The following is a 27758-nucleotide window of genomic DNA, read 5'->3' as shown; positions in this document are numbered from 1 at the left end:
CGAGAGTAAAGTAAGGGAGGTACCTCTGACAACTGCATTGCAAGTACCATCTCACTCTGCGAGAGTAAAGTAAGGGAGGTACCTCTGACAACTCTGGTTACAAGTACCATCTCACACTGTGAGAGTAAAGGAAGGGAGGTACCTCTGACAACTGCATTGCAAGTACCATCTCACACTGCGAGAGTAAAGTAAGGGAGGTACCTCTGACAACTGCATTGCAAGTACCATCTCACACTGCGAGAGTAAAGTAAGGGAGGTACCTCTGACAACTCTGGTTACAAGTACCATCTCACACTGTGAGAGTAAAGTAAGGGAGGTACCTCTGACAACTGCATTGCAAGTACCATCTCACACTGCGAGAGTAAAGTAAGGGAGGTACCTCTGACAACTCCGGTTGCAAGTACCATCTCACACTGCGAGAGTAAAGTAAGGGAGGTACCTCTGACAACTGCATTGCAAGTACCATCTCACACTGCGAGAGTAAAGTAAGGGAGGTACCTCTGACAACTCTGGTTACAAGTACCATCTCACACTGTGAGAGTAAAGTAAGGGAGGTACCTCTGACAACTCTGGTTACAAGTACCATCTCACACTGCGAGAGTAAAGTAAGGGAGGTACCTCTGACAACTCCGGTTGCAAGTACCATCTCACACTGCGAGAGTAAAGTAAGGGAGGTACCTCTGACAACTCTGGTTACAAGTACCGTCTTACACTGTGAGAGTAAAGTAAGGGAGGTACCTCTGACAGCTCTGGTTACAAGTACCATCTTACACTGTGAGAGTAAAGTAAGGGAGGTACCTCTGACAACTCCGGTTACAAGTACCATCTCACACTGCGAGAGTAAAGTAAGGGAGGGACCTCTGACAACTCCGGTTACAAGTACCATCTTACACTGTGAGAGTAAAGTAAGGGAGGTACCTCTGACAACTCCGGTTACAAGTACCATCTCACACTGCGAGAGTAAAGTAAGGGAGGGACCTCTGACAACTCCGGTTACAAGTACCATCTCACTCTGCGAGAGTAAAGTATGGGAGGTACCTCTGACAACTCCGGTTACAAGTACCATCTTACACTGTGAGAGTAAAGTAAGGGAGGGACCTCTGACAACTCCGGTTACAAGTACCATCTCACACTGCGAGAGTAAAGTAAGGGAGGTACCGCTGACAACTCCGGTTACAAGTACCATCTCACACTGCGAGAGTAAAGTAAGGGAGGTACCGCTGACAACTCCGGTTACAAGTACCATCTCACACTGTGAGAGTAAAGTAAGGAAGGGACCTCTGACAACTCCGGTTACAAGTACCATCTCACACTGCGAGAGTAAAGTAAGGGAGGTACCGCTGACAATTTTTTACAATTTTTTTTTACAATTTAAATCGCTTTATTGGCATGATAAGTTACATCTTATGTTGCCAAAGCATCAAAATACATTTATGGTTTAGCACACAAACGCAGTTCTATTCATACAGTGTATAAACAGGTATATCCCTGAGTGTATAAATATACATTCGCATCGTTTATATATATTTTTTTCTTAGTTTACTGGTTGTCCCTCTGTTCATGGCAAGCTGTAACATAGTGCGCCGCCAGTGTTATACAGCTTCTCTCCTCTCCCAGTAGGAATGGGAGTTTTTGGTTGTCATTCAGATTTCTGAAATCAGGGCATATTTGTGAGAATTTTTGGTAGAAATTCTCCCTGATGCCCTGATATTTTCCACAAGCTGTGAGGAAGTGCATCTCTGTCTCCACCACTCCCTGACTGCAGTGAGAGCATATCCTGTCCTCTCTTGGCAGCCTGGTCTGCCTGTGTCTGCCTTTTTCGATCGCTAGGCTATGTTCGCTAAGTCTGTACCTTGTCAAGGTTCTTCTCAGTTTGTTATCCTTTACCATGGTCAGGTAATCAGCTATGTTGTATTGTCTGTTTAGGGCCAAGTAGCAATTGAGTTTGCTTTGGGTTTTTGTTGTTTCTGCCCAATATGTCAGATATTTTTCCTTTTGCTTAGCGACGATTGTGTTGGGTCGAATTCTTTGTGTTACCCTGTCACTGTCCTGGGGCTGGTTATTGTTAGTATTGTTAGTAGTTACTTCACTGAGTCCCAGGACTAATTGACTGAGGGTATTCTTCTTTATGGTCAGCTCTTGGCATTTCAGGGCGTCGTAGTGATAGCATTGGGGATTGCTCATTTGTAGGTGATTCCAAAATTTGGTGGCTCTTTTTTGGATAGTGATTATTAATGGATATTGGCCTAGTTCCGCCCTGCATGCATTGTTTACTGTTTTCCTTTGAGTCCGGAGGATACTTTTACAGAATTCTGCATGTAGGATCTCAATTGGGTGTTTGTCCCATTTTGCAAATTCTTGTTGAGTTAGCGGTCCCCATACCTCACTGCCATAGAGTGCAATTGGTTCAATTACTGATTTGAAAATTTTGAGCCAAATGCTAATTGGGATTTCTATTTGGATTGATTTTTTGATGGCATAGAAAGCCCTTCTTGCTTTCTCTTTCAGTTCATTCACAGCCAGTTTGAAGTTTCCCGTAGAACTGATTTTTAAGCCCAAGTATGTGTAGTTTGTGGTTTGTTCAATTTTGGTTGTTCCTACTGTGAAATTTATTTTGGGTCCCTGATGTTTGGATCTTTGCTGGAACACAAGGACTTTGGTTTTTTGGGGATTTATTGTCAGGGCCCAAGTCTGGCAGTACGACTCCAGCAGGTCCAGGTTTTGCTGTAGCCCCTCTTTAGTAGGTGACAGCAGAACCAGGTCGTCTGCATAGAGGAGGAATTTAACCTTGGATTCATATAGGGTGAGGCCGGGTGCTGTAGATTGTTCAAGTAGTTTTGCCAATCCATTTATGTAAATATTAAAGAGTGTCGGTGAGATTGGCGAGCCCTGCGTCACCCCCCGCCCCTGTGGGAAGTATTTTGTTTGTTTGTCTCCAATTTTAACTGCACATTTGTTGTTTGTATACATTGATTTAATTACATCATATGTTTTCCCTCCTACCCCACTTTCGATAAGTTTCAGGAATAAACCGTCATGCCAGATGGAGTCGAAAGCCTTCTGGAAATCTACAAAGCATGCGTAGATTTTGCTTTTGTTATTGTGAACGTGTTTGTCAATTAGGGTCTGTAGGGTGAAGATATGATCGGATGTTCTATAGTTTGGCAGGAATCCAATTTGGCTTTTACTCAAGACATTGTGCTCCTCAAGGAAGTTTATAAGTCTTTTGTTTATGATGCTACAGAATACCTTCCCCAGGTTACTGTTTACACAGATGCCTCGATAGTTGTTTGGGTCGATTTTGTCCCCACTTTTGTATATGGGCGTTATGAGTCCTTTGTTCCAGATATCAGGGAAATAACCGACACTCAGAACCAAGTTGAAGAGTTTTAGGATAGCCAGTTTCATTTTGTTGTCTGTGTGTTTAATCATCTCGTTTAGTATGCCATCTGTCCCGCAGGCTTTTCCTGGTCGCAGGTCCTTGAGTTTTTCAAGAAGTTCTTTTTCTGTTATTATGGCGTCCAGCGGGTTTTGGTTATCTTTTATGGCCATTTCTAGCTTTTCCAGTTTTTTGCATATTTGGTGTTGCTCTGGTCTTAGTGTTTTTTTCTGGTATAATTTTTCAAAGTGGTTTACCCATGTGTCCCCATTTTGAATGGCCAAATCGTCGTGTTGTTTTTTGTGTAGTGTTTTCAAGTTTTCCCAGAAACAATTGGAATCAATGGATTCCTCCATGGAGCTGAGTGTATTCTTAATATATTGCTCTTTTTTGGTTCTGAGTGTGTTTCTGTATTGTGTTAGTGTCTGACAATAAGTAAGGCGTAGTTCCTCGTTTTCTGGATGTCTGTGTTTTTGGTTTGATATTTTTCTAAGTTTTTTCCTCATGTTATGGCAATCTCGGTCAAACCATTTTTCATAGTTTTTTGTTTTGGGTTTGTTCTTGCGAGCTTTCAAGTTTGCATTTGTTGCCAAATTATCAAAAATATTGTTTAGTTTACTAACTGCCCGGTTTACGCCTTCTTTATTGTGAGTGTATATGTTATCCAGAAAGGTGTCTAAGAGAGCTTGAGTTGATGCATTGCTAATTGTTTTCTGGTATTTTTCCGTGTCGTTTTTGGCCCATCTGTACGATTTTTTGGTGTTGTACAGTTTACTGGGTTGTGTTTCTATGTTGTTTGTTTCTGTCTTTTTGAGGAACATAGTAATTTGACTGTGATCTGACAGTGTTGTTTGTGGTTTGACTGTGAATGCTCTGAAAGAGGATGGGTCTAAGTCTGTAATCATATAGTCTACTGTGCTGCAGCCAAGAGGTGAGCAATAGGTCGATCTTCCTAGGAGGTCTCCTATGAACCTACCATTGACAATGTACAGACCCAGGTTTCGACAGAGCTGTAGTAGCTGTTTTCCGTTGGTATTTGACTGCTTGTCGCAGTTATGCCTGTATGGAAGGGAAGGGATGTCAAAGTGGTTATTCCCGAAAACATAATTGTTTCCCTGATTATTGGTGAAGTCTGGTTCTTCGCCCGTTCTTGAATTGAGGTCCCCACAGATCAACACGTTCCCCTGGGCCTGGTATTGGATAATTTCCCCCTCCATGTTGGAGAAGGTGTCCTCTTTAAAGTACGGGGAATCGATTGGAGGGATATAAAGTGCGCAAATGTAAACATCTTGGGTGTTTGAGATAATCTCCCTCTCAAGTTTGAGCCACATATGGTTTTCGCCCTTTTTTATAAATTTGATGTAATTCTTAAGTTCTGTTTTAAACCAGATCAGTATGCCTCCGGAGTCCCTGCCTTGGGTTACACTTGGTAATTTATTGGAGGGCACCACCAGTTCAGTGTACCCTTGGGGACAGCCAGTGTGTCCTTTTCCTTTATACCAAGTTTCCTGTAAAATGATAATATCTAGGTCTTTAGTTTCATCTATGAACTCTGGGGTCCTACTTTTCACTTCTCGCAGTGAAGAGCGTAGACCTTGGATATTCCAGGTCGAAATATATAAGGATTTCATGTTAAGTTTGATCTTTTACTATGATAGGTTAAAGAGTGGTACGTGTTTGTCGTGTCTAAGTGTGGGAAAAAAAAGATCACATCAAGTGTCTACAAAAGTTAATACAATTTGGTTACAGTTCTTTCTATTAATTAGTCCTTGATCCATAAGGCGGAAGTAGATGCTGCTGCACATCTGCTTATTGTCTCTTAATGGATTGTTTCTGTCTGAGGTATTGCGTACGTCCTGTGCATCTCTCCCTCTGTCTGGCTGGGAGCAGTCCTATTCCCCTGTGGGACAGGAGTGGTGCAGGTCTGACATTGTTGTTTTGCATGGGGATCCTCTCTGGTCTCGGTTGGTGTGTTGGTGGTCCTTGTAGTGTTCCTGATATGTACCCCGCTGATCTCTGGTGGTCGGGGGGGGGGTCCTCTTGGAGTCTGGGTATGGACCCGGTTAAAAGCGACGTCCTTCAGGGCTTTAGCAAGGATCGATATTCTTTGCCTTTGGATGTGGACGTGGTCGTAAAGACATTCCTCATCGAGGGTGGGGTGTTGGGCCAGGTGTACGTTGTGGTTTGATTCGCAGTCTCTTGCTATGCTGGCATTTATCTCATGAATTGTGTTGTTGTTGAAGTCTGTTCTCGGCAATATTGTGGAAACAGTGATTCTAGTGTTTGGAAATGTACTGCTTGCTTTCCTAATCATTGCTCTGAGCGATGTTGCTACTTCTTTCTGTTGGGTCTTTAGGTCATTTGTGCCCGTGTGTATTATTATGTGTTGGGGGGAGCCTAATCTGGCTTTGGTCAGCCATCCCATGGCTCTGTTTGTTGTTGGGCACCAGATCTTTTCTACTTTACTTCTAGGGAATAGCTTTTTCTCCCATAGAAATTTCCCATTTGAGTCTATGAGTATTACGACGTCAGCCTTGTTTGTATTTACTGTCTGGTGGCTTTCGCTTGGACTCATAGTGTGTGTGCTGGGCTGGGGTGTCTGGTGTGTGCGCACCTCTTGTGAGCGGCCCGCTTGTGGTTCCACGGTGGTGGGGGAAGATTGAGAATCAGTATGCTGGTCGGTCTGTGTGGCACCCCTTGTATTGTGTGTCTGTTGCTTTTGTTCCGTGTGGGAGTGCAGCCGTTCCGTCCGGCTCTGTCTTGTCTTATCTCTAGCCTCTGGTTGCTGGTCTAATGGTGTTTTCTCTCCTCTATGGCTCTCTTCTTTTTCCTGCAGCTCTTTCACCTGATTCCTAAGTAGATTCACCTGGTTCTCAAGTAGCTTCAGCTCTCTCTTGTGTCTCTCCCTCTCCTGATTTTGATTGTCATTCATTTTGAGGAAGTCCTCTCTAAGTTTAACCACCTCTATCTCTAATTGATTAAATTTATCTTTTGGTTGTATCTGGCTGTGTGATCCCGGGGTATGTGTCTGGTCGGCCCTGGTAGGCTCACTCACTTCCTGGCTAGGCTGGTCGGCCCTGGAGGGCTCACTCACTTCCTGGCTATGCTGCTCTTCTCTTGGTGAGCTGGGAATGGTAGGGGGACTATGTGTGGCTTCCTCCCTGGTAGTTATGCTGGGGTTTGTCAGTTGTATCGTGTGGCTGTGGTTCCCCGGGGTTAGTGTCTGGTTTGAACTGTGTGGCTCGTTCACCTCCTGACCAGGCAGATTTTCTCCTGGTAAGTTGTCAATGTTGGGGGGAGTGCGGGCCACTCTGGGGCTGTTCCTTCCCCCCTTAGTTAATTTTCTCAGTGTCCTGAAGGCCGTTGCAAATTTGTCGAGGTTGCCTTGCACTAATATTGTCCCGGTATTGTACGCGTTGACCGTCGTAGTTGAACTGTCTCCTGGTGTGTTAATTTTCATTATGGACCCATTTGCGGTATTTTCTAGCTTAACATTGGTATAGTGTGATTTTATTGCTGTGATCCAAGCCACTGGCTGATCTGAGTAGAAAATGAGGTTACTTTTTGTCCCATTGTTGTAACAGTCAGCAAAAAGTGTTTCTGGTTTTTCTCTCATCTGCTCATGCTTGATCGCTTTTATAGCTTTTTTTGCAGTGTTGGGGGGAATCTGGAAGCGGGGCTGTTGTGGATCTTCTGATTCGCTCATTTTTGGTAAAGTATTGTTGATCTTAGAATAAGCTTTTCTGGGGCCCCGGGTTTGGTGTTTCCCTCTCCCTGTTCGCGAGCTTTCCCGGTCCCCCTCTCCGACCCCGTGGTCCCTGGGCCTCGGCTTCTGGGTTCACCCTTCTCAGGTCTGGGTCTGTGAGCCGCTGTTTCCCGGTGCCTTCGGGCTGTTCCCCTCCCCCTCAGAGGCCTCTGTGCCTCTGTCTCGGCCTGGCTCCTCGGGCCTTTCCCTGGCTTCAGTCTCCCTCCCTGGGCCCTGTACTCACAGTCTTGGTTTGCTTCTGGAAGCCTTCTGGTTGCTCCCCTTCTCCTCAGAGGTCTCTGGGCCTGGCTCCTCGGGCCTTTCCCGGGCTTTCTAGCCCAGCCGCCGCTCGGGTTGTGCCTCGTTCGCCGTTCGGGTGCTGGACTGCGGTCGTCGCTCGGGTGCTGGACTGCGGCCGTCGCTCGGGTGCTGGACTGCGGTCGTCGCTCGGGTGCTGGACTGCGGCCGCCGATCGGGCCGTGTCTCGTTCGCCGCTCGGGCTCCCCGAGTCACCTCGTTCCGGCTGCCGCTGCGTCTCCGTGCGGCCTCCCCGATTCGCCTCGTTTCCCGAAGCGGCCTCCCCGAGTCTCCTCGCTCCGGCTGCCGCTGCGTCTCCGTGCGGCCTTCGCGCCTCGGTTCCCGATGCGGCCGAGTCACCTTGCTTCTGCTGCTGCTGTGGCCCCGTTTGTTTTTTTTTCCCTTATTTCTTTTTTTTTTTTTTTTCTTTGGCTTTTTTTTTTCTAGTTTCCTCTGGTTTTTTTTCCTTTGGTGGTCTTTTCCTTCCTTACTTAATCTAGACTAAACTAAACTTAAACTTAACTAAACAAACTAAACTAACTTAACTAGAACTAAATTTAACTTTAAAACCTTTTTAAACTTGAAATGAACCTTTTTTTTCCCCACTTTAAACACTAAAAACACTAAAAATTCAGCAGCCCATCTTCAGCGTGTGTATTCACTCTGTCTGGCTGTCTCCGGTTACAAGTACCATCTCACACTGCGAGAGTAAAGTAAGGGATTTGTCTAAAACAAGTAAAATACCTGAGTGAAAGGAATCTTAAAAGGAATGCTGGAATCTCAGTTTGTGTGAAAGTGTGTGTTAAAAGTGTGGAAGTTTTCTGTCTTTGAAAGAAAATATCTGTTGTGTTTGTTTTAGCTCCACCCACTCTTTTGTACAGAGAGCTAAAAGCTGTTTAACCCTTTGAAGACTTGTCTTGAATGATGGCCACGGTGAAATTCTGGTTGGTGTAAATTTGTGTAGACTGCAATGAATAAGATATTTAATGGTCTGAAACCAGACTTTAAAATATTTACAGTCTTGGATATAGTGAACGGGTTCTGGTCCATACCATTGGCAGAGGAATCACAAGAGAAATTCGCCTTTACTGTCGGGGATAGACAGTATACATGGACCAGGGTCCCGCAGGGGTTCCACAATAGTCCAAATATATTCCACCATGTACTGAGTCAAGCCTTAGACAAGTTAGACCTATTAAAGTACCAGAGTGCCCTACTCCAATATGTCGATGACATAATGATTGCATCAGAGGATGCCAAAGGTTACATGGGAGCATTACTAGCCACCCTCCAGACACTTAAGAAAGCTGGCTTTAAATTGAACCCAAAAAGGCACAGGTTGGACTGTCCAAAGTAAAGTATCTAGGGCACGAAATTAGCCAGGCGTATAAGGCACTCCCGCAGGAACAAAAGGCAGCCATAAAAGACATACCAAGGTCAGTGGCCGTCCGGGGAGTGAGGAAAGTGTTGGGACTATTTAACTACTGCAGGAATTTTATATCAGACTTTGCAGGGAAAGCAGAGCCGATTCAACGGTTAGCTAAAGGGGGGAGACCCGCCACTGATAAGATAGAATGGGAATCGGAGCAGGACGAGGCTTATGCAAAATTAAAAGCAGCCCTGACGTCCACACCCGCACTAGGATTGCCAAATATAGTCAAATCATTCCATATATATTATAGTATAGATGGGAACTTCTATAATGCTGTAGTCACCCAAGAGTACGGGGGAGATATGAGGCCAATTGCCTATTACTCCACCCAACAAACCCCCGTGGCTAAAGGAATGGTGAGATGCGTGGTGACCCTCGACTGCGCCGCATGGGCGGTATGGGTATGTGAGCCCATCACTATGTCAGGACAGCTGATATTACACACGCAAAACACAGTGTGGACCTGCTAAACACAGGTAAAATGAAGGCTGTATCAGACAGAAGGAGGGCAGCTTGGGAAGCAGTATTGATACCCAAGGACAGATCAGTCCAGATTATAATGGAACATAGAGTCAACCCCACAGAGGGAATGCTCTCAGACAGTGAGGCACACGAGTGTCAGTTAGTAATCGAAGAAGAGGTCAGAGGAACCGTATCAGAATCACCCCTTGAAAATCCCGAAAACACCTTTTATGTAGACGGATCTCACCGATATATAAATGGGGAGCCACCCACTGGTTGGGCAGTAGTATCCGAGAATGGAGAAACAGTCGCAAAGGGAGGGCTTGAAGGAGGAACCTCAGTGCAGGTAGCAGAACTAGTGGCTCTCACGGAAGCATTGAAATTGGCAAAAGGAAAACGAGTAAATATATACACAGATAGTAGAAAAGCGTTTGGGGTAGTGCATGATTATATGACAGCGTGGAATAGGAGAGGATATGTAACCTCCGGAGGAGGACAAATAAAGCATTAGGAGGTAGTGAGAGACCTAGTAGAAGTGGTAAAAGGAGCAGAAGAGATAGCAGTGATTAAAATAAAGGCACACCGCAAGATAGTGAGCGAGCAACAAAAAGGAAATATGCTAGCTGATCAGGCAGCAAGAACAGCAGGTAGAATAACAGCAGAGGAAGTGAACATTAAAAGAATCCAAGAGGAGACCGAAATGGAGGAGCAGTCGCAGTGGACAAAGAGAGGCGCACCCAAAGGTAGAGATGGAATATGGAAAAAGGATCATGGGGTGGTAGCCCCTCGCTGTATTCAGGAGAATTTGTTGAAAATATACCATGAGCCGGACCATGGGGGCGGAATGGCATGATAGGTAGGCTAAGTATAGATTGGTGGTGGAGTGGAATGGGACAAGATGTGACAAGATACTGCAGACGCTGCATCATCTGTGGACAGCACAACCCAGGTAGGCCCATAAAGGTTAGAATGGCCCACCAGCCACAACCCAAAGGCCCCTGGGAAAACCTCCAGATAGACTTTACTGGACCCCTACCTAACAGTAGAGGGAAGAAATACTGCCTAGTGATCATAGACCAGTTTACAAGGTGGGTGGAAGCATTCCCTGCCAGAGACTGTAGTGCTCAGACTGTGGCCCGAATATTTGCATATGACGTGATACCGAGATGGGGGGCCCCGTTGCAAATAGATTCAGATCAAGGTACCCACTTTATGGGAAAGGTAATGAAAGAAGCTTGTAAGTTACTGGGAGTAAGACAAATGTTCCATATCCCCTAACATCCACAAAGCTCAGGCATGGTAGAGCGAATGAACAGAACTCTGAAAACAGCCTTAAGCAAGGCCATAGCTGAAACCTGACAGGGATGGGTGGATGTCCTTCCGCGTATCCTGATGAGGCTGAGAGCCACCCCAAACAGGGTGACCGGACTGACACCATATGAACTCATGACTGGATGAGCAATGTGTCTGCCGGAAGGAGTAGCATCTGGTAACGAGGGACTAGGACCCTTAATAGATAAAATTAGGAAATACGTACAAACATTGGATAATCAATGGAAGGAGCTCAAACAAGAAGTTAAAGAACAACAAGACATAAGAGATAAAAATACACAAAAGCAGGGGGCCTCGGAGCCCCTACCCAAGGTGGGTGAGCAGGTATTTGTTAAAATATTGCCAGAGAGATCGGGATTCTCACCTAGATGGACTGGACCATTTGAGGTTATCATGACCAGCGATATGTGTGCATGTATAGATGAGGGGAAAGGGTAGATGGAAACATTGAACCCAATTAAAACGGTACAACAATAACCCATCTGATCTTAAATCCCACAGGAACAATGGAATAAACACCGGAGATAAACTAACCTCTGGTGACGACCAGGCTTCTGCTTAATTTACAGGGAAACTTCACCATGAAGGTGGGATTACTGCTGGGACACGAAATAAGCAAAGGGACATCCCACATTACACGACAAGTACATGAAGAAGCACCATGTTTTAATGGAAGAATCACATTCGGCGTCTCATCCACGGCTCCCAATACACAGAAAGAAGAGACAAGCGAACCAAGGATGCCACAATGTCCAGATATGAAACCTGGACCCATGAATGGACTAGTATTATTCACCTGAGGGAGAACAATTGTATGATAATGTGAGACACGAAATTGTACCGGTACTAATGAACTTAACCATGTTACAATGGCCAGGATATTGTGAAAGGTTTACTAAAACTAGAGAATTGTAAGCATATATGATAAAGAATGTAATTAACCAAGCTGATGATGTGACAGGGGCTACTAATTTTAGGGGGCATGCTGCATTTTCCAAACTTAAACTCTGTGGTTTATAGTTTCTAAGCTCTCTGTGGTGTAGTGGGGACTGTTGGTAAAAAAAGGGCCCTTGAATATATCATTTAAGTATAGTGTAATTGGTGGTATTGATTTGAATTAATTTAAATTGAATTAATTTAAGGGTAAGTCATGGCAGGAGAGCACGGCCCCGTGGTATGCTCCTCCTGCGCTATGTGGGAAATCAGGGACACTTCCTGTGTCCCTGACGACCATGTGTGCAGAAAGTGTATTCAGCTGCAGCTATTGGCAGAACGCATTGCAGCGCTGGAGCTGCGAATGGATACATACTGGAGCATTTGCAAGGCTGAGGACGTCATGGATATCACGTTTAAACAGTTGGTCACACCGCAGGTAAAGGTTGCACAGGCAGAAAGGGAATGGGTGACCACCAGAGTTGTAGGCGCAGGCAGGTAGTGCAGGGGTCCCCTGTGGCCATCCCCCTCTCAAACAGATATACCGCTTTGGATATTGGTGAGGGAGATGACTTATCAGAGGAAGGCAGCAGCGGCCAACCTCCTGGCACCATGGGTGGTTCTGCTGCACAGGACGGGAGGAAAAAGAGGGGTAGAGCTATAGTAATAGGGGATTCTATTGTAAGGGGAATAGATAGGCGTTTCTGCAGCAGCAAACGAGACTCCAGGATGGTGTGTTGCCTCCCTGGTGCAAGGGTCAAGGATGTCTCAGAGCGGCTGCAGAACATTTTGGAAGGGGAGGGTGAACAGCCAGTTGTCGTGGTGCATATAGGTACCAACGATATAGGTAAAAACCGGGATTATGTCCTAAAAGCTGAATATATGAGTTAGGAGGTAAATTAAAAAATAGGACCTCAAAGGTAGTAATCGCAGGATTGCTACCAGTGCCACGTGCTAGTCAGACTAGAAATAGAAGGATATTTCAGGTGAATACGTGGCTAGAGGAATGGTGCAAGGGGGAGGGATTCAAATTCCTGGGACATTGGAACCGGTTCTGGGGGAGGTGGGACCAGTACAAAATGGACGGTTTGCACCTGGGCAGGGCCGGGACCGATGTCCTAGGGGGAATGTTTGCTAGTGCTCTGGGGGAGGGTTTAAACTAAAATGGCAGGGGGTTGGGAACCTGAGTGGGGAGACAGAGGAAAGGGAAACAAGGATAAAAGCAAAAGACAGGAAGGAGAAAAACAAAAGTGGCAGACAGAGAAATCAAGGGTTTAAATCAAACATGGCCACAGTAAATAATAATTCTGAAAGATCTAAGAGCGTTAAAAAAACAAGCCTGAAGGCCTTGTGTCTTAATGCGAGGAGCATTCGTAATAAGGTGAATGAATTAGCTGTGCAAATAGAGGTAAACGAATATGATATGATTGGGATTATGGAAACATGGCTCCAGGGTGGCCAAGGCTGGGAACTCAACATCCAGGGGTATTCAATATTCAGGAAAGATAGGCAAAAAGGAAAAGGAGGTGGGGTAGCATTGCTGGTTAAAGAGGGGATTAACACAATTGTAAGGAAGGATATTAGCTCTGATGATGTGGAATCTGTATGGGTAGAACTGAGAAATACCAAGGGGCAGAAAACATTAGTGGGAGTGGTATATAGATCTCCAAACAGTAATGCGGAGGTCGGAGATGGCATTAAAAGGGAAATTAGAGAAGCGTGCAATAAGAGCACAGCAGTTATCATGGGTGACTTTAATCTACATATAGATTGGGCTAACCAAATTAGTAACAATACTGTGGAGGAGGAATTCCTGGAGTGTATACGGGATGGTTTCCTGGACCAATATGTCGAGGAACCAACTAGAGATCAGGCCATCTTAGACTGGGTATTATTTAATGAGAAAGGATTAATTAGCAATCTTGTTGTGCGAGGCCCCTTGGGTCGGAGCGATCATAATATGATAGAATTCTTCATTAAGATGGAAAGTGAAATAGTTGACTCAGAGACTAGGGTCCTGAATTTAAATAAAGGAAACTACGATGGTATGAGGCGCAAGTTGGGTAGGATTGATTGGGGAATGTCACTCAAAGGGTTGACGGTGGATAGGCAATGGCAAACATTCAAAGATCGCATGGATGAACTACAGAATTTGTTCATCCCAGTTTGGCATAAAAATAAAACAAAAAAGGTGACTCAACCATGGCTAACAAGGGAAATTAGGGATAGCATAAGATCCAAGGAAAGGACATATAAATTGGCCAGAAAAAGCAGTAAACCTGAGGATTGGGAGCAGTTTAGGATTCAACAAAGGAGGACAAAGAGATTAATTAAGAGGGGGGAAATAGAGTATGAGAGTAAGCTTTCAGGGAACATAAAAACTGACTGTAAAAGCTTTTATAGATATGTGAAGAGAAAAAGATTGGTGAAGTCAAGCGTAGGTCCCTTGCAGTCAGAATTAGGGGAATTTATAGTGGGGAACAAAGAAATGGCAGACCAATTAAATACATACTTTGGTTCTGTCTTCACAAAGGAGGACACAAATAACCTCCCAGAGATGTCGGGGAACATAGGGTCTAATGAAAGGGAGGAACTGATAGAAATCAGTATTTGTAGGGAAATGGTGTTAGGGAAATTGATGGGATTGAAGGCCGATAAATCCCCAGGGCCTGATAATCTACATCCTAGGGTACTTAAGGAAGTGGCCCTAGAAATAGCAGATGCATTGCTGGTCATCTTCCAAAATTCGATAGACTCTGGAACAGCACCCATGGATTTGTCAAGGGGCCGTGCATTCACGGGGCCGTTTTGCTAGGGTTACTGTCAAGGGGCCGTGCATTCACGGGGCCGTTTTGCTAGGGTTACGGTAGTGGACCCAAGCGCAGGAAACCTATCCAAGGACTCGAGACCGGGTAGAACTCGAAAGATGCTTCCTTGAGACTCGAGAACATAGAAACAGGGTAACACTCGAAAGGAGATTCACTTGAGACTCGAAAACACAGAGCAACTCGAGAACGCCAGAGACACAGCAAGAGCTGTTACTTGCAGGCAGGCGAACCCAGGACTGAGCAAAGAGGACAGGAAACAGGAAGCTTAAATACAGGCCAGAGTGGTCACGTGACATAATTAATCAAATGGGACAGGAGACAAATACATTAACAACACACAGGTGAGGCCAGAGGCACAGAGGACAAGACAAGGCGCGGACACGATGGGCCGAAGGGCCTCTATCCGTGCTGTATTACTCTATGACTCTAAGGACAAAGAGGAACAACTTTATTAACTAGCCTAATTACTCTGATGAGATCAATTACTCGAGAAACAGGTGAGGAGAGGGGCCCAAAGGTACGGCAGCAGTGCACCGAAGCCTCAAAAACCACCCTCAGGCGGCGAGCAGAGGGAAGTGCCGCTGAAGCCGTTACAGTACCCCGCCCTTTTAGGGACGGCACCTGACGTCCGATAAGCCTAAGATGATCACAATTTAAAAAAAAAAAAAATTTTTATACTTTATTTTTAGCGAGACTCGAGAATTAAACACAAAAAACACAGTGGGAGCTCGGGAGCGCTCGAAAGTTTAACAGCACAAAACACAGCAAAAGCCCAAATATTTGCCCAAGATAACTTAAGAGTTTATCTTGTGCAGGAGAGCTCGAAAGTTTAACTTGTCCAGGAGAACTTGAGAGTTTAACTTGTCCAGGAGAACTTGAGAGTTTATACGCTCCAGAAGAACTCGAGAGTTTAACTTGTCCAGGGGAACTTGAGAGTATCTTATCCAGGAGAGCTTGAAAGTTTCTTATCCAGGGGAGCTCGAGACTCTTATCCAGGAGAGCTCAAAAGTTTCTTATCCAGGGGAGTTCAAAAGTTTCTTATCCAGGGGAGCTTGAGACTTTTATCCAGGAGAGCTCAAAAGTTTCTTATCCAGGGGAGCTCGAAAGTTTATCGATACCAAAACCGAAGAGTTTGAGAGTTTATTTTGTCCAGGAGAACTCGAGAACTTAACTTGCCCAGGAGAGTAGCAAAACACAGTGGGGGCCTTCCTCCTAGGGGACCCGAGAACCAAACACAGAAACACAGGGGGGAGTCCCCTTCCTAGGAGACCAAATATTTGCCCAAGAGAGCTCGAGAGTTTAACACAGCGAAGGCCCAAGAATCTAGAGAGTCCATTTGAGAATTTAACACAACGGGAGGCCCAGGAAACTTGAAAGTTCACTCGAGAGTTTAACACAATGAGGGCCAGGAGACTTGAGAGTTCACTCGAAAATTTAACTTGAGAATTTAACACAGTAGAGGGCCAGGAAGCTTGAGAGTTAAACACAATGAAGGTCCAGTAGACTTGAAAGTTCACTCGAAAATTTAACACTATGAAGGCCCAGGAAACTTGAAAGTTGACTTGAAAGTTGGACACAACGGGAGGCCAGGAAACTTGAAATTTGACTCAAAAATTTAACACTATGAAGGCCAACAGGAGGCCTGAGAGTTCACTTGGGGGTCTAACACAGTAGAGGCCCAGGAAGCTTGAGAGTTGACTTGAAAATATAACACAACGAAGGCCCAGGAAACTTGAGAGTTTACTTGAGAATTTAACACAGTAGAGGCCCAGGAGACTTGAAAGTTCACTTGAGAATTTAAACACAATGGGAGGCCCAGGAGACTTGAAAGTTCACTTGAAAGTTTAACACTGAAGGCCCAGTAGACTTGAAAGTTCACTAGAATTTAACATAGGAGACTTGAAAGTTCACTCGAAAATTTAACACAGGAGACTTGAAAATTCACTCAAAAATTTAACACAGTGGGGGTCTTCTTCCTAGGAGACCAAATATTTGCCCAAGAGAGTTTGAGAGTTTAACGCAGCGAAGGCCCAAGAGACTTGAGAGTTTACTAGAGAGTTTAGCACAACGAAGGCCCAGGAGACTTGAAAGTTCACTCGAAATTTTAACACAATGAAGGCCCAATAGACTTGAGAGTTCATTTGAGAATTTAACACTGCGAAGGCCCAGGAATCTTGAAAGTTGACTTGAAAATATAACACAACGAAGGCCCAGGAGACTTGAGAGTTCACTCGAAAATTTAACAACGAAGGCCCAGGAGACTTGAAAGTTGACTTGAGAATTTAACACAGTGGGAGTCTTCTTCCTAGGAGACCAAATATTTGCCCAAGAGAGCTCGAAAATTAACTTTAGAGTTTCAAGCCTTGGCTGGTTGGTTTCTGCTGGGTCCATGTATGGCTCAGTCCTACTGTCAAGGGGCCGTGCATTCACGGGGCCATTTTGCTAGGGTTACTGTCAAGGGGCCGTGCATTCACGGGGCCGTTTTGCTAGGGTTACGGTAGTGGACCCAAGCGCAGGAAACCTATCCAAGGACTCCAGACCGGGTAGAACTCGAAAGATGCTTCCTTGAGACTCGAGAACATAGAAACAGGGTAACACTCGAAAGGAGATTCACTTGAGACTCGAAAACACAGAGCGACTCGAGAACGCCAGAGACACAGCAAGAGCTATTACTTGCAGGCAGGCGAACCCAGGACTGAGCAAAGAGGACAGGAAACAGGAAGCTTAAATACAGGCCAGAGTGGTCACGTGACATAATTAATCAAATGGGACAGGAGACAAATACATTAACAACACACAGGTGAGGCCAGAGGCACAGAGACAAAACAAGGACAAACCTCTCAGCTTTACTCATTCTCTGCCTTGCTCTCTGTGCTGCTGGTTGACCAGAAGGAGAGTGGAAAGTGGTGGTCTCCTTGACCAGGGAGTGGAGGAGAAGGAGAAACCCCAGACCACCACTACCATCTACCAGCAACAGCTACAACTGAGGTGCCTGGAGAGAGAAGAGGAGAGGGAAAAAGGAGGCCAACATCTACAAGAGGAGAGGCCTTTCCACCACTGCCTCCCCAAATTGGCCTCCATTCCAGGAGAGGGAGAGAGGGGAGAGAAACAGCATCGACACCAACTGCTTGGAGGGAGGGAAGGAGCAACTTCTTCTGCTGAACATCTGCAGGTGGGTGTCATTTGGTGCATTCCCCAAAAGACTTTGTACTGTAGGTGGGGGGAGGAAAGAAGACCGGCCGGAACACCAAGGGGTGTCTGTGTGTGTGTGTGTGTGTCTCTTGTAGAATACTAGGCCACACACACCACTAATAAGCATCCCTTCTATTGCCTGGCCTGGGACAGCTGGAGCTGCCTAGGTGAAGCCTTTAAATCATTCATACATCGTTAAGACCTGGTGTAGGGCTGAGCCTGGGCATTCTCCAGCTTTCCCAGGCGAAGACATCTTCTCCCCCTGCCAGAAGAACACCTTTCAGAGACTTTATTTTTTCCATCGGGGAGTGCACCCCTGCTGACACCCACCCACCTACCATCCTGAGTGGCGCCCCTGCCTTTGCAGCCTCCCTCCTTCCCACCCCCCTCTCTCTCTCTCTTTGTCTCTCTCAAGAGGCACCTCTTTTCCAACTTTTAATTAATTGCCACTTGAGCAGAGGGGAGAAGGCCCCTCTCCCAATTCTAATCAATAAGGGGAGAGGTGGGCCTTTAATTTAACAGCTCCCTCTGCTCAAGGGAGGACTTTAAAAAAAAACCAGAGGCCATCTTCAACATCTCAAGGCCTGTGACTTGGGGTGGGTATAGCCCTTTATAAAAACCACCCCATAATGGTGTCTACTTCTTCGCCGGTGGCGGGGCCGGCTAGGTCATATGCAGCGGTGGCAGCCACAGCCACAGCTGCTCCCGCTGCTTCTGCTGCCCCATCACCTTTCTCTTTAATAACCAAAAAGCTTGGGGTGAAGAGCTACACCCACCCCACAATGACAATTGAGGCGTGTGTAAAGGCCATGGCTGGGGTTGTCGGCACTTCAGCCATCCTCGCCGCCTCAAAAATGTACGGGAAGGCTGTGTTCTTCCTGAGGTCGGAGTGGGCGGTGTCCCTGGCCGTCACCAAGGGGCTCACCATGGGTGGGACCTTTCTGCCGGTGGACCCCCTCGAGGCCACCGCGTAGAGGGTGATTATTTCCAACCTCCCGCCCTTTGTTCCTGGTGAGCTCCTCCTCCCCCACTTATGCCAACTCGAGGAGGTGAGGTCGGGGATTACGCCCATTCCGCTCGGCTTCCGGGAGGCCAGCCTTCGCCACGTTTTCTCCTTCCGGCACCAGCTTTTTATCCAGCTGGCGCGGGAGGAGGACACGGACGGGGCGTTCGTCGTCCTCCACGAGGGGACTGCCTATCGCGTCTTCTGGACATCGGACGGTGTGCGGTGCCACGCCTGTAAGGAGGTGGGGCACATCAGGAGAAACTGCCCCGCCTCCAAGGCCGCCAGGTCATCTAGTGTGGCCGAGGCTGGCGCCACCGCCGCTCCTCCCCACGGTTCTGTCCGCGCGTCGGGAGCCACTGATGCGCGGTCGACGTCGGAGGCCGATGCCACCAAAGCCTCCGGCGGGGGGGAGGGAGCACGTCCGGGCGGAAGGAAGGCATGGCAAAAGACAAAACACCTCATGGTGGGTCCCCCCACGGAGGGCCGGCCCTTAAACTTGGAGCCCCTGACACCCGCGCTCCTCGCGGAGTTGGTCGGGGCAGACGAGGGCGGGAGGGGCCTTGTGCCCGAGCCTGTGGCCGCAACCGCCGTAGCGGAAACGCCGATACCTGCGGCCGGGCTCGGGCCCAAGGAACCCGACAAACCTGCTCCGCCGGAGGGAGCAGAGGAGGAGGCCCCTGCAGACATGGAGGTCTCCCTCGCTCCCTCCACGCTAAAAAGAAGGCGCGACCCCCTGGAAGAGGAGGAGGACCGGGAGGAGGAAGGTCCCTCCGAGCAGGGGGAGTCGTCTCCCACCGCGGGTACTGCGCCCCCCCCACCCGCTGTCACCATCACCAGCGATCGGCAGGGGTCACCTGTCCCTCGGGAGGCTGAGGCAGATGTGTCTGTCCAGCACGTGCCTCCCGGGGATGGGGACGAGACCCTGCCCGTGGGGGGGGGTCGCGGAACAACCCACGGCAGAAATAGATATACTTTCTGTGCCATTACCCCTCGTCGGGTCAGGCGGCCTGGGGTCTGGGTCGGGCGAGTTCGGGGAGAATGAGCTCACCCAATACGACCCGGACATTTCCCAGGGGCTGCTCGACCTGGTCGAGGTTTTAGTTGAACACACCCCATCAGCTGGGTCGGAGGCCGGTGGTGGGGAAGGGGGAGGCCCTCTGATTGTGTCTCCGGCGCCGGACGACCTGGAGGAATTCGGATTTGTTTTCTCTCCGATTTCTCCGGTCGTTCTGGCATCTGGGGCGGAGGGGGACTCCGGACCGCCGCCGTCTCCTGGCCCGGCACCCCTGGAGGAGCCCAGGGAGGAATCCTCTGCCGCCGATCCTGGGGGTGGGATCCGGGCGGAGGCGGGGCCGGCCGGTGCGGCCGAGCCGTTCGCTGCGCACTGCGCGACAGATGGGTCGGCCGCTGGTGGCGACCCCCCGGAGGAGGACGGGGACTCGGTGATGGGCGCGGAGGACGATTCGGACTCCATCGCCGATGAGGCGATGGATGACCTCGTGCCCCTCGTCGAGTCTCCCCTCATCCCCGTTAGGGAACTCCGGGATTTTGTGGCCGTGTGCCAGGGTCGTCAAAACAAGACCCGGCTGGCCCTCGACAGGTGGTCGGAGCTGGCGCTGCTCATCGGGTCGGTCCGCGCCGCCATCAAGACCATGGGCGCGGACGTGAGCCCGCTCGAGCTGCGTCGGCTCAGGTCGTTCCTCACTGGGCTGCTGAGGGAGTGGCGGTCGACTAGCGGCTGCGCTCCCTCCCCCAGTTAGGTGTAGGTAGAGGTTGCACTATGCTTCTGATATGAAGATAACCATAGCCAGCCTCAACATCAACGGCAGCAGGGAGGCTCGCCGCAGATTTAATAACCTTTCGGTCCTTCGGGACGGGAAGTATGCGGTGTGCTTCCTGCAAGAAACCCACACCATTCCGGGAGATGAGGCCACATGGCTCCTGGAGTGGCAAGGAGGGGTCAGCATGAGTCACCTCTCCAGCATTTCCAGCGGGGTGGCTATCTTTCTGGCCCCACATTTTCAGCCGGAGATCTTGGGGGTCAAGGAGCACGTGCCGGGCCGCTTGCTCCAGGTCACTGTTCGCCTGGGGGGCGTGCCGCTCCATCTAGTGAACGTGTACGCCCTCAGGCCGGTGCGCAGCAAGTGCACTTCTTTGAAGAAGTGTCCGCTCTTCTGGGCTCCATCGACGCGGGCGAGTGCGTCATCCTCGGGGGGGATTTTAACTGCACCCTCGAGGCGAGGGACCGTTCGGCCCCCCAGCGATGCCCGGCGGCGATGGAGAAGTTGAGGGACCTGGTCGGGTCCTTCGACTTGGTGGATGTCTGGCGACATCTCCACCCCGACTCCAGCGCCTTCACTAGCGTGAGGTCTGGAGGAGGAAGGTCCAGAATCGACCGCCTTTATATTTCCTGGGCGTACATCTCCTGCGTTCCGGCGGCTTCCATGCGGCCGGTGCCATGCACGGACCACCACCTGGTGTGGGCGGAGCTCGTTCCGCTGCGTGCACGGGGGGGGGGGGTCCGCGTACTGGCATTTTAACAACCTGCTGCTGGAGGGCGCGCGGTTCCAGGATTCGTTTCGTCAGTTCTTGGCCGAAATGGCCTCTATCTGCACTGTGGGGTTTCTGTGATTCTGTGATTCTGTGACTGGAGAAGGAAGCGGGGGGGCTTCTCCTCCTTGAGGCTATGGTGGGACGTGGGCAAGGCTCACGTCCGTCTCTTCTGTCAGGAGTACGCGAAGGGGTCGACCAAGAGGCGGGAGTCCCGGGTCGGGCAGTTGGAGAAGGAGGTGCTCGACCTGGAGTCCCGTCTCGGTCAAGTCATCGAGGACCCGGCCCTGCAGAAGGTGTACGAAGAGAAGAAGGGCGCGCTGAAGGACCTGCAGCTCGCCAGGTCCCGAGGCGTGTACGTGAGGTCGCGGATCCAGTTCCTGCGGGACCTGGACCGCGGCTCCCCCTTCTTCTACTCGCTGGAAAAAAGACGGGGGGTCCGTAAGCAGCTCTTGGGGCTGCTGGCCGACGACGGATCTCTGGTCTCGGATCCGGAGGGAATCAGTGTGGAGGCTCTGTTCTCTCCGGATCCGTCCAGCGAGGACGCGCGCAGAGTTTTGTGGGAGGACCTGCCGAAGGTCGGCCTGGAGTGCGCCAAAAAATTGGACGCTCCTCTGAGTCTGGAGTAGCTGACCGGCGCCCTCCGCCAGCTCTCCAGGGGAAAGTCCCCAGGGCTGGACGGGCTGACCGTGGAGTTCCACAGGGCGTTCTGGGACGTCTTGGGGGGTGACTACGCGCGGGTCCTGGGGGAAAGTTTGGCGACCGGGGAGATGCCCCTCTCTTGGCGCAGGGCGGTTATTGTCCTGCTGCCTAAGAAGGGCGATCTCCGCCTCCTTAAGAACTGCCGCCCGGTCTCCCTCCTCAGCATGGACTACAAAATTTTTGCCCGGGCCATGTCTGCTCGCCTTGGCGCCATGCTGGCCCACATGATCCACCCCGACCAGTCCTACACGGTCCCGGGCCGGACCATCCACGATAACATCCATCTGGTCCGGGACCTGGTCCACCATTCCCAGAGGGCTGGTCTGTCAGTCGCCTTCCTTTCCCTGGATCAGGAAAAGGCGTTCGACAGGGTGGATCGCGAGTATCTCTTCGGGGCTCTGCGCGCATTCGGGTTCGGGACGCATTTTGTCGCCCGGATCCGACTTCTGTACGCTGCCGCAGAGTGTCTGATTAAAGCTAACGGGTCCTTGACGGCGCCCCTTCGCTTCGGGAGGGGTGTGCGTCAGGGATGCCCCATGTCCGGCCAGTTATACGCCGTTTGCGTAGAGCCTTACCTGCGCCTCTTGCGGAAGAGGTTGACGGGACTGGCTCTGCAAGGGCCGGGCGTGGAGGTGGTCCTCTCGGCTTACGCCGATGATGTGCTCCTCACGGTCACGGATCCCGCTGACTTGCGGAGGATGCGGGAATGCCAGCAGATTTACTCGGACGCATCCTCCGCCAAGATCAACTGGGAGAAATGTTCCAGACTCCTGGTGGATCAGTGGCGGGTGGACTCCCTGCTGGAGGAGTTCAGGCCCTTCGCCTGGAGCACCATGCACCTCCTCTACTTGGGAGTCTACCTTAGCCCTGCCGAGGATGCCTGGCCGGCGAACTGGCAAGAGTTGGAGGCCAAAGTCACCACTCGCTTAGGACGCTGGACAGGATTGCTCCGAGTGTTGTCCTACAGGGGTCGAGCGATGGTCATAAACCAACTGGTGGCCGCCATGTTGTGGTACCGGTTCGTCACTTTGATCCCTCCCCCTGCGTTTGTCGCCAAGATGCAGAAGAAGCTCATCGACTTCTTCTGGGGCAAAAGGATGCACTGGATCTCTGCCGCGGTTCTGAGTCTCCCGCTTAGGCAGGGCGGTCAGGCGCTGGTGTGCCTTCGCACCCAGGCTGCGACTTTCCATCTTCAGACGCTGCAGAGATACCTGTACATCGAGAATCCTCCGAGATGGTGTGCGCTGGCGACGTATTTTTTCCGCCAGCTGCACGGCCTCAATTACGACATGCAGCTCCTGTTTTTGGAAGTGGGCGGGATGCGTGCCAGCCTGCGGGAGCTGCCTGTCTTCTACCAGGAACTGCTTTGGGTTTGGAACTACGTCGCTTCCAGGCGGAGCTCTCCCCCGTCAGGAATGGCGGCTGTCCTTCGGGAGCCGCTGTTCAGGAATCCGCACCTCCACGTCTACGGGTTCGGGTGGCTGGCGGAGGGCAGGGCTGTGTCTGGCAAGGTGACTAGAGTCGGGGACCTGCTCGATGGCGGAGGAGCGGGCTGGATGGCGCCGGAGGAGTTGGCGCGGCGCATGTCTTGGGCCAACGTCCAGCTCACGGTCAATGCCATCGAGTCGATGAAAGCGACGCTGCGCCCCGGCGCCACGAGGTGTATCGAGGCGGCTCAAGCGCGTGGGGCGATCCTGTCCGAGCTTTCCCCCGTTCGGACGGAATTCCTTATCGGCGCCCAGCCCCGAAACCCCCCTCGGGAACCGGCGCCACACAACTTGAGCCATCTCGAGGAAATACCCTCCATGCCTTTTCATTCTGCACGGAGGGGTTTCCTGTACGGGCTGCTCCTGCACACTCTCCACTTTGCCATCTACGCCTGCCTTCCGGCGTGCCGTCTTGCCTTCCGGCAGAGGCGGAGGTCCCCAATGGAGGGCTCTCTATGTGGGAGTCCTCCCCTGTTCTATTGGGGACTTGGCCTGGAGGGTGTTGCACGGGGCAGTCCCGTGCAATATATTTTTAAGTAGGTTCACGGACTCCCAGGCTGCCTGTTTGTTCTGCGGCCTGGAGGAGTCCGTTTTTCATATTTATGCAGAATGTGAGAAGTTGCAGCCCCTCTTCCATTATTTGAAGGGGCTGCTCCTCGATTTTTGGTTGCACTTCAGTCCCACGCTCTTGATCTACGGTCACCCGGTGCGGAGGGGAGCGGGCAGTTTGGAGGACCTCCTCGTGGGTCTGCTCCTGGGCCTGGTTAAAAAAGCCATCAATTGGTCCAGGCAGCGGGCGGTCGAGGGGGTCGTCCAGCCAGATTGCCTCCCTCTCTTCCGCGGCCATGTTCGCGCCCGGGTGGCCCTGGAGATGGAGCACGCGGTGTCCGCCGGCGCGCTCGAGCACTTCCGTGACTGGTGGGCGCCACGGGGACTGGAGTGCATAATTGGATTGGACAACCAAATTTTAATTTGATTTGCTAAGGTTTATTTAAAGTTTTAGAGTTTTAATTACAGTTTATTTGTTTAATTTACTTGGTCCATTTAAAAGAGGGACAAGACAAGGACAAAGAGGAACAACTTTATTAACTAGCCTAATTACTCTGATGAGATCAATTACTCGAGAAACAGGTGAGGAGAGGGGCCCAAAGGCAAGGCAGCAGCGCACCGAAGCCTCAAAAACCGCCCTCAGGCGGCGAGCAGAGGGAAGTGCCGCTGAAGCCGTTACAGGATTGGCGGGTAGCTAATGTTACCCCACTATTAAAAAAAGGTGGTGGAGAGAAAATGGGGAATTACAGACCGGTAAGCCTGACATCGGTAGTGGGGAAAATGCTGGAGTCCATTATAAAAGATGTAACAGCAGAGCACTTGGAAAACAATGACCGGATTGGACAAAGTCAACATGGATTTACAAAAGGTAAATTGTGCTTGACTAATCCACTGGAATTTTTTGAGGATGTGACTGGTAAAATAGATAAGGGAGAACCAGTGGGTGTGGTGTATTTGGACTTTCAAAAGGCTTTCGATAAGGTCCCGCATAAGAGATTAGCGTATAAAGTTAAGGCACATGGGATTGGGGGCAAGGTATTGACTTGGATAGAGAACTGGTTGGCAGACAGAAGGCAAAGAGTTGGAATAAACAGGTCTTTTTCCGAGTGGCAGGCAGTGACTAGTGGGGTACCACAGGGATCAGTCCTTGGACCCCAGCTATTCACAATATATATTAATGATCTAGACGAGGGAACTAGATGTAATATCTCCAGGTTTGCAGACGACACAAAGCTGGGTGGGCGTGTGTGCTGTGAGGAGGATGCCGAGAAACTCCAGTATGATTTGGACAGGTTGGGTGATTGGGCAGAAGCATGGCAGATGCAATATAATGTGGATAAATGCGAGGTTATCCACTTTGGTGTCAAAAACAGGAAGGCAGATTATTATCTGAATGGCAATAGATTGGGAGAAGGGGAAGTGCAACGAGACCTGGGCGTCCTTGTGCACCAGTCGCTGAAGGTAAGCATGCAGGTGCAGCAGGCGGTTAAGAAAGCAAATGGTATGTTGACCTTCGTAGCGAGAGGGTTTGAGTACAGGAACAAGGATGTCTTGCTGCAGTTGTACAGGGCCTTGGTGAGACCACATCTTGAGTAGTATGTGCAGTTTTGGTCACCTTATCTGAGGAAGGATGTTCTTGCCATGGAAGGAGTGCAGCGAAGATTCACCAGGCTGATACCTGGGATGGCAGGAATGATGTATGAGGAGAGAGTGGGTCGATTGGGCTTGTACTCGCTGGAGTTTAGAAGAATGAGAGGGGATCTCATTGAAACTTATAAAACTCTAAAGATAAGGGGTAAGCCATTTAGGACAGAGATAAGGAGGAATTTCTTCACCCAGAGAGTGGTGAACCTGTGGAATTCTCTACCAAAGAAGGCAGTAGAGGCCAATTCATTAAATATATTCAAGAAGGAGTTAGATATATTTCTTAAGGCTAAAGGGATCTAAGGGATATGGGGAGAAGGCAGGGACAGGGTACTGAATTTGGACGATCAGCCACGATCTCATTGAATGGCGGAGCAGGCTCGAGGGGCCGAATGGCCTACTCCTGCTCCTATCTTCTATGTTTCTATGCATTCCACCAAAGGATTAAGAGGAGCTTAGGAACCTATATACTCACGGGAATAAACATGGGGACATCATTCATTATGTCCTAGATATACAAGGAGTCCAAATTAGTGTGGAATGACTACAAAGGGTAATACAACAGATTTTAGAGAAGGAAACTGGTTTGGTTCGACAAGGATCAGAGTTGGGAGGACATACGATAAGGAAATTAATCGAAGGAATCAAGGTTATAGAGGACCATGCTAGCAAAATAAACCATAGAGATGAGGAGCAGGCAAAAGACAGGGTAGGGAGAGGCTTGTGTCATGCCTATGGCCAATGGATCACCGGACAGTTAAAACACAATCTGGCACAGATACAGCGAGGCGAGGTACCAGACTGGATTAACAGCACACAGCTCCATGGCCTGAGCCAGAATCCAGGCCCTCTGAGTGCTTGTATCCTCAAAGGGATGACCAGAGTATATCCAGTGATACAAAAATGTAAAGCAGAAGTGACAGCAATGATAGGCATGGTACTCCTGATGCCAGTGGTGGGACTAGACATGACTCCATACCCACAGTACCAGGTAACAAACATAGTCATAGTGAAGGGTGAGACATACCTCCAATACTATCCAATTGATACCTATGCCATCAGGAAGAATGGTACTATGAGAGGAGTCTCCCTAAACGATGCCACGGGAAAGGCACGCTTACGCTATGCCCACATCTGGTAGGAGAAGGCCCTAAGGATGAGTGCGGCTATAATAAGACAGAGGGGTGTGTATTGGAATTATCACATGTTGATCACCATCACACCCGCTCGGGATATAGAGGCGAAGGGGAGTATTGTATAGCCACCACAGAGACTGAGTACCAATATAGTAACCTTGTATGTGCAATCACAATACCTAACTTCTGCTTTACGCCAAAGATCCCTGTGACAATTGGACACACCAGATTGGTGTATGTACATTCAAGAGAGGAGATAAAACTAAATGTGCCAGATAGTCTAAAGGACGAGTTGGTTAATTATGAAGATCCGGTAGGGGCCCCAATACCCCACCTGCAAGAGGATCTGCAAGAAATGAAAGAGGATTTAAGTAAGATGGTGAAACAATACATAGTGTTGCAAAGGAATCTTGGGGAATTAGAAAGGGACATAGAGGTGGAGCTACAGGAAGTCCCGTGGTATGAGAAGCTGTGGGATTGGGGAACGAATGTCAACATACACCCATGGATCCACATCATTTCTCATATATTAGTGATAGTACAGTTAGTCATGGCTATAGGATGGGGAATAGCAGCATGCACCGCTTGTAAAAAGAAACAGACCAAACAAAGAGCTGAAGCGAGTCAGAAAGAGATGGAAAACACAAGTTTGCTCTAAACATGATGGGTATGCAGGGCCTCCCGAACCAGCGCCTGATCACCGCATGGGGCAGGAGGCACAGCGATACTTATACATGTGGTTTAACTTGGGCAAGGGCCAAGTACCAAAAGGGGGGATTGCAGTGGGGAAAGAGTTAAACTGACATCGCTGGCAGTTTCACTGAATGGTGTAATAAAGACAATAATCTCAGTAGTAAGCTTTTTCTAAGTTGCTGAACTGGCAGTTGAGATAACCTAGCTGGACGTGGAACCATAAGAAGGCCTAGAGGATGTAAGTTCTGTTCTGGCAGGAAAGTAAAACAATGGGTTGGAAGTAAAGAGGCCTAGAGAGGCAGGAAAGGAGGACAATGAGTCAGAAGTACAATGTTGATGAGACCCCATTTGGCATAAACAAAGGTCAGAGGTGCAACAACAGCTTGGGGGA

General features: G+C 49.3%; 1 protein-coding gene across 1 annotated transcript in view; it reads right to left on the bottom strand.

Annotated features, from left to right (window-relative positions):
• LOC147096938 (beta-1,4 N-acetylgalactosaminyltransferase 1-like) overlaps positions 1-27758 on the bottom strand; it is a 184254-nt gene that overhangs the window by 147403 nt on the left and 9093 nt on the right. The gene's annotated exons all lie outside the window — the stretch shown is intronic.

This window comes from Somniosus microcephalus, chromosome 33 (genome assembly GCF_052327205.1).
Source record: "Somniosus microcephalus isolate GS21.2 chromosome 33, FLI_Smic_1.0, whole genome shotgun sequence".
Lineage (NCBI taxonomy): Eukaryota > Metazoa > Chordata > Chondrichthyes > Squaliformes > Somniosidae > Somniosus > Somniosus microcephalus.
The sequence above is the reverse complement of the archived record's forward strand: the minus strand, read 5'-3'. Positions and strand labels throughout refer to the sequence as shown.